Below are 14,621 nucleotides of genomic sequence, written 5' to 3'. Positions count from 1 at the left end.
CCAATCCTAAGCTTTCATAGGCACAGACCCATTTCAGTGAGTGTTCTGAAGATGTTTTAAGCTTGGGTTTGCTTTTTTGGTGGGGGCCACAGGGTAAAACAGGTCCACCGTACACCACGGGCAAGTCATTTGAGCATTGACAGACTGTAAAATTAACACGCAAATTCCCCTCCAAGAACAGACTGGGAAAACTCCTGCAGCAGGTCAGCATGTCAAACTGTGACAGTATGTGGGAGTTTAGTAAGGGGACTCCCCCCCCCCCCCCCCCCCCCCCCGTGCAGGGCTAGCAGGATACTCACACCCAGGTACCAGCCACTCATCACACAGAAAAAACACATGCATCTGCTTGCCTTGCAGCATAACATAAAAAATCCTGATTCAGGCTTCAGTCCCATGACGTGGCTGCAACCAACAGAAGCTCATAGCAAGACTGGCCTTTGCTGCTCTGACAAGTATTGACAACCTGGGTCTTTTATTCATCTAAAAATGAATGCATGCTGGTGAGAGGTGCTAGAAACACAGCCTCAGGGACCGCCGGCCTGCAGAGGTCCAAGGTCTGCTGTGCTGCCCCATTCGCCCCAACTGAGCGGCGACCTCCAACACAGCACATCAGACTTGATGCTCTGGCCAGCCTACAGGATCCACAGCAAGAGGGACTGAGAACTCACAGCCATCCCCTGCAGACTGCCACCAAGAGTGACTCTGAGCCCAGACGTTCAGCTAGCAGCAGCCTTTTATGCCAGAAGAATGGCTTAGCTGCCTTCCTGAAAACCTGCTAATATCGTTTGGGAGGTGGCACTGATAGGATAGATTTTGCTCTTGTATCGACAAAAGTGTTTCCTTTGCAATTTGCATCAAGCTCTCTGTAAAATACACATTGGTGTCCCAACTGTGCTGTTAGGCCATTATTGCTCTCTTTCAGTTCCTGTGAAAGCGTTGCACCTTCAGTACAGACCTGAGTTGCACCAGAGCTCTAACTGTCATTGGTTCTTCCTTCAACACATACACACAAGTGTAAGACTTGGCCCATGAACTGAGTAGGAAAAAAACTAGGACCCCTTGAAAAGGTGCAGAGAAGCATTCAAGTACTGAACAACCCCTAAAAACAACGCTTTTGTATCGTCAGGGTTTATTTCCTCAAACTCTAGTTTAGAATGTTCTAATCTCCTTTACTTGGTTTACAGTAATAAAAAGACTTCTACCTCTACCAAATACAAAAATCAAATAAAGGTTTTTGCATATTATCAGCTTCTGGTTTGTACATTGATCTCTTATATCCTGCTACACAATTCCCTGCACCGATTCATTCACGCTTTCAACAGTACTTCATTGTTCATCCAACTCTACGTAGTAGGCACAGTTACATTGGTTCAATAATGCCTTTTATGAGAGATTTCTAAGCCTCCCATTAATCACCTTTACTCACACAAACCATTAGACTGAGGTAGACACACAATAGTATCTGCCCAGGATAACTGGGCAAGGGATGAAAATGCACGTACCTAACTCTTCAGACCTCTAAAACACTACAGAGCATCCCCTTCCCTACCTGAGGAGTCAACATAAACCACCATTTATGTACCAAAATCAGCATCTTCCATGCATCAAGATGTCAGCAGAGAACCATGGATTTTTCCACCTTCCAAGAAAATGTTCTAGCTATGCGCAGACTGCAAGGATCGGGCTTCGAACCACCACTGGATCCAAAGTATCCCTTGGCTTGTGCCCTTCCCTTTATGAAATAAAGGCTCCTTTATTTTGAGCATTTATATTGTTCAATGCCTGCCTTACACATGCACACTCCCATAAAACAGGCTCACAGAGAAAAGTAATGGGAAGCAGAACTACACTAATGTAATCTGAACTGGAGCTAACCTTGTTTGTGTGCAGGGCTGATGATGAAAGGGGTTGTCAGCAAGGAAAGAGATAGGAAAGCAGAATGTACACGTGGTGATAAAAACAGGCTGCAGTTCTGTGGGGCTCCCAGCTCCAGAGCAACTAGAGAAAGAGCATCAGAGTGATATACCGTCATCGAGGCTCAGAGAGGGACCTTAGATCCAACCACAAGTAATAGCCAGAGGAAGGCAAAGAAGAGCTCAGGCAAAGCAACTTCGGAGAAATGGAAACGTAAAGCCATACCTCATTCTGGAAATAACACAGTATCACTAGAGACAGGCAGAGTAACACAAGGGAGTAAGAAAAGCATCTGAGGGGAGGTACTTGAGAACCTTGCTCTGGTGGAAACTTTTGAGCAGCCTTTTAGGCAATTTCACAGTCAATCAATTATGTTTTCAGTATTGTCTGAGGAAGCATGTAGTGGGAAATAGCATGTTCAACGGTTAAAGCAAGAGCTTGAAAACCAACAACTTGCAAAGTTCCACTCCCAGCCCTGACTATTGTTTGATGCCTGACTTCAAACAACTAACTCCTCCATGTTTCAGTCGTCTCATGTGCACAAGTATACCTCATGAAGGATGTCGCAATTCTTAAACGCTGGCAAAGTGATTTGGGATCTTTGCACTCTTGCTATTACTGCTAACATGAGCATAATCTGGGAGGTGGAGGAAGCTGTGATAAATGAAAGCTTCTAGCTGAAGAGGTTGCTGAAATCAGTTGGTTTTAAGTGCTTCCGTGAGTGGACGATACCAGAAAGCCAAGTACATCTTGCTGATGAAAACAAAAAATAAGCCATACATTTCTAATGACCTTCCATCACTACATTCAACTTTCTTTACTTCCAGGTTCTCATCCTGAGCACATACAGCACCCCGTGCTTAGGTGTTAAGAGACTCTCTTTGGAGAGCTCCTAAAAGACTTCCTCAGCCCTGCCAAACTACGCCATCCAAAGCTAACCCAAGGCAGAAACACACATCGCTGTTAGCGACTAACCCAGGCACCACAACTCGGCAAAGGAGGTGCAGATGGCCAGATATCGCCAAGCACGCACAAATCTCTGGGCGATTCTTGATTGCAACGACAGCCTGGTCCAAGCACCGTTAAACCTTCCGGGCCCCTGCAGGACCAGAGCCCCTCCGCCACCCCGCGGCCCCGGTCCGCACGGACACCAGTGGTTACGGTCCAATTCCCGGCCCGAGCAGAAACCCCGCTGCCATCCACCCGCCCCGCAACCGAGAGCGGCGCTGCTGCCGGCACTGCCATTCCTGCGGGGGATGCGGCTTCAAGGGCTGACCCCCAAAGCAGCGACCGGTCTACGGCCAACGCGCGGATCGCCGGGTCTGAAACCACCCAGTTCTCGTAAAGCTGAAGTGGTTTTTCTTAAGAAGAATACAGTTTGTTAAAGGAGCCCGAGGAGCGATTAGGATTTGCCGCAAACGGCACGGAGACACGCGTAGGAGCGGGACACGGAGGACAGGGCGAAGCTCCACCAGCCCTGCCCGGGCCGAACTCCCGGACCCGCGGCGGCCCCGGCCCGGTAGGAGGACGGGGACGACAGGCGGTCGCCCCTCGGCAGCCGCTCCTGCCGGGCCCCTGCTCCTCCCCGCCGCCGCCGCCGCCAGCGGCTCCCCCGGGCTCCCCGCCCCCCCCCCCCAGCCCCGGCCCGGCGCTCACCTGCGCTGCTCGCCCGCGGCGGCCGGGCTCCCGGCGCGGCCCGGCCCCGGCTCCGGCCCGGCCCCGCTGCCGGCTGGGCGGGCGGCCCCGCCCCGGCCCCGCACGCGCCCAGGCACCGTCTGCAAAGGGCCGCCCGCGCCCCGGCGTCGGGCACCGTCTGCAAAGGGCCGCGCGCCGGCGAGCGCGCGCCGCCCGCAAGTGCGCGTGGGCCAGCCGTACCCCCGCACAGCGGCAACCGGTGCGGGGACCCTGCCCCGGGCTGCAGGCAGCCACGCACCTGAACCCCTGCACCAGCCGCGCACCACCGATCCCCCACCAGCCATTCCGCGCTGGGCCCCAGTAACTGTACAGCTGTAGTTGCGTGTCACGCACCAGTAACCCTGCAGCAGGGACCTGGCGTTGCGCGCCAGTAATCCAACACTGCGCGGCAGTCGCCCTTTGGCGTGCACAGGTCGCTCCAGCTGTGCGCTGCACACCGGTAATCTGTGCAGCACTGGTTCGTGCAGCCTAGTGCACAAGATGATGCACAACTGGCAATGCAACACCCCCAGGAGAAATCAAACCTGGCAGCCAGGCACAGAAAACGTCCAAAGCATTACATGGCTGCCACCGTCCTGAAGCTGCTGACATCGTGCCTGCAGCAAGGACACGCTGCCGGTAACACCAGACAATAGCTCTGTTACTACCAGAGCTGAAGGACCAACGATAGGACGCGATGTCGAAGGCAGGCCCTAAATCCACATGTATGTGTAAAACTAATCATATAGGAGATTTAAAATGGTTCTGGATTCACTCCTTCCCCGGAAAGGGCTCCTTTGACAACCTCAATCACACGATTGTTCTTTCTTCATCTGGAACAGTTTTGTGCAATAAGGATGGGGAGGACCCCAAATCCCAAAGGAGAGTCAAGCGAGTGGGAGACGAGAAGAAATGCGGCCATGGCAGGCAAGGTGGCGGGAGGGCCAAGGGAGGAGCAGGGTAGCAATAGGTTGCAACACGCCTGGTCTTTCACTAGCACCTGCTAATCATGGGAGAGAGGAACCAAGCACACCTTGTATGCTGGACACCAAGGACATACAAACTACCCTTTTTTTCCTCCCCCAACTCCTTGCACAGGTGCGTCGGCTGCAGGGGAAACGCACCCAGGCACCGAACCATTGTGCAAGGGCCCGTCCCACCAGAGCCCCAAGGTGCCTCAAGGGTCAGCCACTTCTCAGACACCCCACGGGGCTGTTATCACCCTTTTGCACAGAGCAGCTCTCTGACTCGTCATGGGAAATTAGTGGTTCCAAAGCAGCAGCAGATGAGGATAAGAAGTGTTTCCAGTGTTCAAAAAACAATCACTCTCCTCTGTCTCATTAAATTTTCAGCAGCAATTAGATACCCAAAGACCATTTGCTCATTTGAAAAAATCTCTCTCTTTTCACATGTCTCCTCTTGCACTTGAGGAGCGCCCACCGTACTTTGGGTCACAAATAATAAGAGATCGTGAACCTGGATTTGTGCTTTTAATTATCTCACATGGAAACAAGCAATCCTGGTATAGGACATGGTTAGCATCAGTGCATTGCGTTGACTGGTCCTGCAATTTTACAACTCCCAGAATCACCGTTTTTCCTAAAGCTTCTACTGCTGGAGGCACGTGATTAAAGTATAATTTTTTTTTCCCCCATGTTATAATCCAAGAAAAGCTTATTATTCTTGCGACCTGACTCTTTTTTTTCTCCTGAACATTAGTAGTTGGCAACACAGATATCTTACCATCAGTACAAAATGTGACTGTTAAAACATTCCTTCTTCAACTCCATTTGAATCTACTATCACGTCTTAATGCGACCTTTTAAAGCTCAGAAACTGTCTATTTTAAATCATCAGCCCTGACATGTGTTGAAGATATTTTTAACAGATTGTTTACAGGAATTCTGGTTTCTGTTCTGCTATTTTTTTTCCTTTTCAACAGCTTTTCTATTCATCATCTCCAAGTTTCACATATAGGACTGTACTGAACACTTATAGGACGTTTGCCCACATGGCCTGTGAGAAATTGGACAACAGAAACCATAAAGAAGGGAAAAAAGTTGCAACCTGCTACATTAAAGATCCGAAACCTCCAGGAAGAACAGAAGGGAAAGGTCAGTTGTTTTTCCTCCGTGTTATTGAGAACAAAACAGTGTTAACGGGTTGGAAGAACACTCTTAAGAAGGGCTAGTGGTATCCACGTGGCGTTATTTCAAATACATCCAATATCGGGCGTGCACTAGGCTTGCCAGTTCAAAAAGACCATCTCCACACCATGCCAATCTGGTAGAAATTTACCCAGAGTTGTTCACAAAACTCTGAAAGGTTAATTTTGTATTAAATTCCCTGGCCATACAGCAGGCATGTGCTCCACATCACTTACTCTGATGAATTCACCAGAAACATGATTTCATGATCCTGCCAAGTCGGGGGTCAGCCTCGCCCTGCTCGGTGAACGGTGCAGACCCCAGCCTAGTACTCATGACTGTCGCACCATGGTCCGCGTTTTATGCGGGGCTCATTAGGAGAGTGCAGAGGAGAGAAGAACGGTCACTTTTTGTGTAATTGCAGGGGCTGATCTCTGCCACGGGGACACGGCAGTTCTGTCTTCAGTTAAGAGCCCTGCAATAATAACAAATAGGGTAGAGTACAGCAACTACAGCTTGACTCCAAGCTAAGCATCAGGCAAAGAAGAAAAATCGGTATCTAAAACCGATGTGGACACAGTTGTTCGATAACACAAACTGACTTTCATTAAAAAAAAAAAATCAGTATTTGCCATGCATAGACAAATGCACTTGAAAACAAGAGGGGATATTCTCTCAGACTGCATTATAAAGGACATGCACTGCGGACTACCCAGGGCTAACAAAACTATAGACAGTAGAAAGACAAATGGACAGGAGCTGTACAGCTCAACCATCTCCTTTCCAAATCCTTTCTCTACACCAATTTGCTGCATGAGAAATTTAGCCAACGTTCATAACCTAGATGAGACAGCTGGTCAGCTTTTGGAGGAAGAAGGAACAGGAGGAGAAAGAGGAGGATGACAACAAGCAAGTAATGTAACCACAGTGCCTTGGCATTTACAGGATTGCCCAGCAGGAACACTTTCAATTGCCAATGGAGCACCTGGAGAGAAAAACACCATGCCTGCCCTCCTGCGTCCCGAGCCACATAGATGTTGGCAATTTTAGTCAATAGTAACATTTATGAAGCTGCATTGACCACTTCTACAGATGAGGCTAGAAGCAGCCTCTCTCATCCTCCAATTACTGGGGTACGAGGTAAACAAACAAATTAATGCCCCCCCCCCCCACCAAATTCACCACAAAGCAAACAGGAAGCCAAAGCAGTTTTAGGAGAGTTGAAACTATTTACTCCATGTGGTTAACACTACCAACAGGCGGGAAACCGCGTTTTTGCTTCAGCTACACAGTTGGTCTGCAAATAGGGCCGGTAACTTGTTCTTATTTAAAAGTCAAAAGAGGGTTTTTTGGCAACAAGATCTGAAATAGGATCACAGCCGCATGAAGCGTACAACATTGATCCACACCAGCTATCACAGAGGCAAGCAGCAGAGCTCGTCTGTGTAAGTACAGCCACAGGATACATCCTCTGCTGAGAAATGCTCATGGCCAAGCCAAACAGCACTTCAAGATTTGAAGATTGCTGTTTCTTTTTGCATCTTACATGAAGGGTCTCTGTGCTATAGCATAATGCTACACTGCTACAGGCTGTTCATTCTTTATTGGGATTTCTTTACATATATATTCATATTTGGGCCTCTAGGCTCTCTTGCAAGCAAGCAATGTGCACGCTGAAGGGAAGTTAGGATATTAGGATAAACTGTACTAAGAATTTTAACTGCAGCTTACAGCCTCCAACTGCTGTACACATTCATTTTCATGTCTTGAACTTTCCAATTCTCCATCTTCAAATAGCCAGAGCTGCCACAGCCTTATCAATTAAGATGAGCTTCATAAACAACTTAATACTGCTGTATTTTACAAATGTTTATTCAAATAGAACACAACATAAAAGATGAGGGGAACCTAGACCTTCATCATTTTGAAAATCAGTGCTAGTGCTCTAAGGAAAGCATTAACTAACCTAAAACAAACGGCAGATCCAAAACCTCCTAAACTTTGTTGGGGAAATTCAGATATGAATTCCCAATTTTAATGTCAAGCCCCATATTATTCATATAGCAGTCAGCAGTGCGGTAGGATATGAGCGATAACATGCACAAACTGCTCAACTAGCCAGAAGTATTATCAAAGCAAACACTCATCCCAGGGAAACCAAGCTCTGATCTAGCACTGGGAGTATGACAGCACCAACCTAATTTGACATAAATTCCTGTTTGGTAGGAATATAGCACTAGTAATAATAAATAGTAAATGTTGTTAGTATATTCAGAATACATGCACTTTCATTTGTACTGCTTAAAAAACTTAAATAGTATGTACTGTAAACTCTGCATACCCACGCCTTTCCTCCTTTGCTCTTGACACACAAGAAAACCAAGGCACAGAAGTGAATTGGCCAAAAGGTACATAGGGGGATGGTGGAAAAAATCAAGTTAGATCTCTGGAATCCTCACTGAAGGACTTGTTTTATAAGGATAATGTAAATTTACTTGTAGAACATCTATATATTCAGTAAGGAGAAGAAGAAAGAAGAAGAAAGAAGAAGAAAAATGGAGGAAATGGTGACTTAAAAAGCCAGTTAGGTACAGAATAATTCTGGTTGGGAGGTGACTGGGCAAAGGACAGCAAGCGCATTGAGACCCATGACTGGTGGAAATGCGAAGAGACGATGGACAACAAACCACCAAAGAGCTGCAAGGCAGACGATCCCATGGTTCCTGTGATAGCGCTGGCTGCTGCCAGGGCTGAGGAGAGGGAGGAAGGAGGTTGTGAGGGCACAAAGAGAAATTCCCTGCACAGAGCAGCAAAGTAGGAAACATGGATTTGCTGCAGTGAGCAGTGCAAGGATTGCAGGGCAGTAGCCCCTGACAGGTCTCTGGAGGAACAGAAACTAGCAAAAAGCTGTGTTGAATAAAACTGAGAGGAGAAATCCGCCACAACCTTCTTAAAATGAAGACTAAAACTATCACCTCTCTCAAGAGATCTATCACACGTCTCAGGTTCCACTTTCCCCCCAGCTCAAGTCCCACAAAAATGGCATGTCCCCTGCTAAGGACAAGGTAGAGGACAAACACCAGGTGAGGATACTTAGGGGAAGAAACCCCAAAGGATCGCAAGCACGTTTACCAGCTTTACCCAGTATGGGTTGCATTAACCTGGGGGGACCACAGATACAGGGACAAGGGCTCTTCACTGCCCTGGGCTGACAACCTCCTTGCACTGCTAACTTGTCACATCCTGAGGCACACATCCTTAACCGACCCTGAAACATGCTGTTTTTCTCCTGTTCTTCATCTACGCTCAAGCAACCTTCCCAAGAAGAGGATATTTCTCTGAAGAAAAATGCGGCAGTTATTTCATAGCTTGGACTTTGGGACAGCTGAGTGCACAGTGTTATAACATGAGTTGTTTTTCTTCCAAGAACAAGGCCACAGTTTGCTTTGTTAATATTGTCACAAGAGATATTTCAGAGAAGAAAACCATGACAAAGCCTCAGTACATTTTTCTCTTCATCTGATGGACATGCATTCAAACAAAAAACGCACTAAGTGAAATCTTTCCATGAGCTGTATAGGAGCTGATGGTGAATTATTAGGGAGTGGGATTCAAAGACCTGAGCAGCCTGTTTGTTCAGAGCCTCTGAACTAGCGTCAAGCCTGGGACCCTTGAACAACGGAGAGAAGGGAGAACGATGGCAAAGATACTCAGCTCTCTTGCTGAAGACCAGAATGGCGTACTTCAGTGTCCTTGCCCAGACAAAAATACTGTTTTATTTGTGTGACTACGCATTTAAATGAAGGACGTTGCAGACTTGAGAACAATGCATTCCTCCATGATTTCCCCATAAATGTTTGCAGAGGAAAAATAAGCAACAAGAACTGACCTGAGCTAGCTGCAGCAAGCAGCTGAGATTCCTATCTTGATCATCAGCGACACCACAGGACTTCTAAAGAAGAAAAGTCCCTGGAGGCAGATCTCCTTAGGAGGTTATCAAAATGAACCAGGAGGCTTCATTTGATGCCTCCTTAGATGTTTCTTCATCAGAATTTCAAAGTTACAACCTCTGCCCGTGCCAAAGCATTGCGTTAAGGAAAAAGCAAGTTCTCTTAATTGTTGGTGTTGCAAGCAGCACAACATCCCAGAGAACGGAGTGGAAGATATTAGTCAAATGCTAGATGGGAGGAGATGCTACTGACCCAGTTCTGCAAGATACATGAAGCTATGTCAGGGATACAGTTTGGGTTACAGACTGCAAAAGCCAAAGACAAAATAGTTTGGGGAAAACACACAAAACCAACAAAAACTCCCCCCAAAATTACACACACTGCTCCAAAAACCCAAGACTTAATGCTTTCAAGGATAGGACCTGGAGTAAGGTACTCACATTCTACTCCACACACTGGCACTGATGCCACGGCCTCTAATAAGCTGTTTCACCTGTTCCTCTATGTGCAGAATACAGATAATATTACTTCCGTGTTTCACAGGGCATTTTGTGAAGCTTTGCTGTTTGTACAAGTCATTTGAGGTCTTTAGCTGGTGGTGCTACAGAAGTTCAAAGCATCAGTGTCTCAACACAAAATACTGTTTACTTCTTATCACTTCAACATATAATTGCATACATACACCCAGCATTTTCCCACACACACAAGGAATGCCTCTCAAAAACTCACTTCTATTGAAGATGATTTTTTGATATAAAACCAAAGAATGTCAAATGCAAATGGACAGAAGGTACATCCCTTCCCTGACTATCAGTTCTTCAGGAGGGACGAACAACCTTTTAAATAACCCTTTTTTTTTCTTTTTTTTTTTCAAATACCATTTCTTGGGAGTACTTTTTGCGGAAAGTGAGTGATCTGTGAACCCACAAATTTCCATTATGAGTTGTAAACTGCCTGTTTAACTAAACTACACTATTTAATCTTGAAATTACTGTTAGGGGATTCTGGATCCTTTACCTTGCTACCAGAAGAAAAGCAGCACCCAGTCTTCCCACACTCAGAAGTACAGTTTAAGTTCACATGAGTGTTGGGTTCTCAAAAAATATAAAACTAGACCTCAGTGATAACATCGGAGCATTAAAAAAAAGAAAGAAAAAAGTCCTTCATCCAGTTTGGGAATTTTGGGGGTCCTTATTAATTGTTTCCAGTAAGACCGGATCTTGCAAACTTTTGTGTGGGTGGCTGTCTGTGCACTGAAGACAGACAGATGCAGGTGCCTGCCTGCACTAAATATTTTGCACAAACTCATGTGTTTGTTATATTTGGGTGATTTTTGTTTGTTTAGTTTTATTTGATGTTTAAAGTGTGTATTCCAAACTAAGCAACATTCAGAACCCAAACAAATATATTCTGGTTTTTATGCAGAGTGTATGTATCATGTTACAAGATGAGGCAGATGCCAGTGACAAATGCTTTAAGAATTTTTTAGCAGCCACCTGAAAAATCACTTAGAGTCAGAAATAAGTAGCAATGGCCATTGCATGAGTCATCAATGACAACAAGGAGAAAAGGAATGTGAATTTTTTTTCTTTTTTCCAAAATGAGAAATGGCTTTGGCTGAAAAAAATTATTATTTTTACTGTTACCAGAGTAAAATTTCCATTTGTGAATGGGGAATTTCCACCTAAGACATATTGCTGAAGAATCATTTACATAGCTGGAGGTAAAACCACAACTTTTACCCTGGGAACAGTAAAGGAAAAACAAACTCTTTTTGGTAGCAGGAAAGTGCAAAATTTTTGTCCTCAAATTTTGGTCCAGAAATAGATAATGTTTGTTTTCATTAAGTCTTTAAAAATACTTACAAAGAAGAGAAGATGTATTTCACAGAAGCAAACATTCCAGCCAGCCTAAACAGTACTAGGACTGGGAAAGTGTACCAGACAAGTATTAACTACTTTAAGCACTTACTCTATATGCTACAAGGGTGAGTATGCCTCTCAAAATAAAATAAAAAGCTTCATTGTTTATTATTACAGTATCATCATTTAAAATGTGGCAGCAGCCAGGATTTGAGTGAGACTGGGTCTCCCCTCACATCAGCAGGATGCATTTAAGTATCTAAATTTGCTGCCTCAAAGGCTTTTTGCAGGTCTCACCCTGCCCCTTTCCATGACATTGGCGATGCTACAAACTCGCTGCCTTAGTTTCCCTTTCAGGACAGTGGGAACAGCAATGTTTAGTACTGGATCACTTAAGAGATTAGCGGTTTTCCTCTAGCTGGCTTTTCTGCTATCCTCACAAAAAAAGGGAAAAACAGAGTACCACAAACCAGGAAAGTCTTTAAAATCAGTCACCTAAAACCAGAAAGATAGGAGACTCTTGTGGGAAAGTTCAGGAAAGTTGTCCAGCAGCCCAAAACCATCTGCCCCAGTGCAGAAATCAGCAGTAAGTCGCAGCCTGAGGATAATTTTGGGCAGTCCTTGGGATGGATGCCCTGGCACACGATTTGGTTGGAAAGAGCTGCTCAGTGGTAGGCTGGTGTCCAGTAGCCTGCTACATTTTAATGCAAGGGTAGGAATGGACATGTCCAGCAAAGCCTAGGTGTTTTGCAAGTCCAGCTGAGCGTGGATATGCTCTTCCTGGAACACCTCTAGGAATAAACCTTCTTCCTATTAGAATGCTTAGGACTGGCATCACCCTGCACATCCACTCTGTACCCAGATACACAAGACACACTTCCTATGGTAGACAACAATCAGCCTTACACTGCCATGCTGAGTGAGGAGGCGCTGCCTGTGAGCACACACGTGACACGTTACATGCACATACAAAGTAAGAGGTGAACTACACGCAAAACAGCAAAGCAGGACACCCAGAAGGTGGAGTTACAATAAGCATTGTATCTAAGCTGTTGACAAAAACCCCAACTCGCTCCCACATGTGTATCTTGTACCACATCCTTTTGGGTCATCTGGAATTATCATCAATAGTTGCAGAGCTTGCGTCTTTTCTCTGGGACTTGAGGAAAAGAAAAAGGCACATTCTTCTGCAGAAATTGTACATCATTATGATCTGCAGACTGGGTTTTGCACATACAAGTCATGCCACTTATTTCTGAGCGTATGTTGTCCAGGTCCTCTTCCCGAAGGCTGCCTTTCAAAGCCAAAGCACTGCACTCCTGGTAACTCACCTTCCCTCAACACCCATGAAAAACTGAAACAGATTTATTTACTTAAAATCTTTTCCCTTCAATTTTCCAGGAAGACCATGCTGCTCATTTGTCAGGGCTTATTTCAAGGAAAACACTCGAATACTTGCAAATTAAAGGGGGGATAAAAGTCCCACATTTAACTGGTGCTTTAGCTGAGTCTAGCACATTAAATAAGTCATCTACTCCTAAACAGATAAAACTGTCCATATTGGCAAACACAAAATATTAATTCAATTATTAAATCAATTGAATGATGGCAGTTTCCACGTGCAGTCTTAATTGCTTACTAGAAGAGTCTGCAGTCTATCTTCATATTTGTACATTTTACAGCCCTGAGTAATGAGGCTTCACCTAAGTGATTTTTCCATTTTAACAGAAGGACAGCCATATAACACAAATTTTCCCAAGCTTACACACCTTTGCATATACCACTGCTCAGTCACTTGGTTGGAAAATTGTAAAGAGATCTTAGACTGAATTTGACACAACTATTTCCACTAGGTCCTCAATAGTCAGCTTCTGTATTAATATGACGAGCACACAGCAACTCACCCCTCATCTCTTTTAAACAGGTAAAACTTTGGTCTTACCCAGACTGCCTGGAAGTCCCTTTTCTAAATTGTCTCTGCCGTAAGCCTGTTCTGCACCAAAGACCTTAAGTCCAGCTTTACCCTGACACTAAGAGGAATAAATCATCGAACAAAAGCAGCCATAAAGCACCTGCAGCCTGTGGTGGTGGTGGGGGCTCAGCAAGACGACAACTTTGTGCTGAATTTCCTATTTTATTTCCTTGTTACCTGCAACAGGAAAAAACTCAACCTCTCATTTCCTTCCTCCTACCCACTTTCTGCTTAGTGTTTTGAGTGACTGGTGTAAATTAGCTACAGTGAAGAGCCAGATTTTTCAATTTGCTCTTTTTCTAAATGCCATGGGTAGAAAGACACAGAGCAAAGTCTCCTGGATAAAATGAGAAATGACAGGGGTAAGGAGAGGACAGTAACAGACACACATAGTTAGCAGAGCCCCAGGCAGCAAGACGCTTGATGCTTGGATGTCTACAGGAAGAAACCCAGGGCATGCCACTATCAAAAAGGAGATGGATTGCACCACTGAGTTCGTGCACAAACTTTGGCAAGGCAATGCTTTCAGAATTAGGCTTGGTAATTTAATGGGAAAGTTTAGTGAAATCTGTGCAGCCTCTCTGCATAAGCACCAACTTCATAGGTACATGCTATTATGTACAGCACAATAATATTGCCAAAGCACACTGCCAAGCCACATCGCTTTGTGTGACTTTGAGAACGAATTGATCTGGAGTTCCCATTGGAGATACCAAGAAACACGGAAACCACTTGAAAACATAGACCAAATACAGCCATTTGCTCGAGTACCACAAGAGGGGATGTAGCTTGTTTCCAATGACCTGACCATAAAACCCTACTTCTAGAAAGAAAAGTTTTGAAAGAATTAGCAACAAGAAACAAGGCACCAGAAAAGGGAACTATTCCATTTACGTTAGTGTCAGCAGAGAGTCTCTCTACCATCCCATTTCAAACTGCTATATTCTCAAAGAGCAGTGCTCTCATGATGGGGAGCAGCAGGAAACTTTACTTGCTTTGCTCCGAGAGGTCGGAGATGCCAGGTCTTGAGGTAGATGTTTTGCTGGGAAGCACTAGCTTCAACTGTCCAAAGAGCTTATGGGCACTGAACTGCCTGTTACAC

General features: G+C 45.4%; 1 protein-coding gene across 5 annotated transcripts in view; it reads right to left on the bottom strand.

Moving 5' to 3' along the window:
• PIK3CD (phosphatidylinositol-4,5-bisphosphate 3-kinase catalytic subunit delta) overlaps positions 1–14,621 on the bottom strand; it is a 61,470-nt gene that overhangs the window by 25,115 nt on the left and 21,734 nt on the right. For 2 of the 5 annotated variants that reach the window (XM_075773181.1, XM_075773185.1), the window contains exon 1: positions 3,571–3,720. The exons of the other annotated variants lie outside the window; for them this stretch is intronic. The gene's annotated coding sequence lies outside the window, so the exon portion shown is untranslated. Of the gene's footprint in view, positions 1–3,570; positions 3,721–14,621 lie in introns of those variants that run through there. 5 annotated transcript variants of the gene reach the window in all.

Source organism: Balearica regulorum, chromosome 21 (assembly GCF_011004875.1).
Source record: "Balearica regulorum gibbericeps isolate bBalReg1 chromosome 21, bBalReg1.pri, whole genome shotgun sequence".
Classification (NCBI taxonomy): domain Eukaryota; kingdom Metazoa; phylum Chordata; class Aves; order Gruiformes; family Gruidae; genus Balearica; species Balearica regulorum.
Note: the sequence above shows the minus strand (reverse complement) of the source record. Positions and strands in the feature narration are given on the sequence as shown.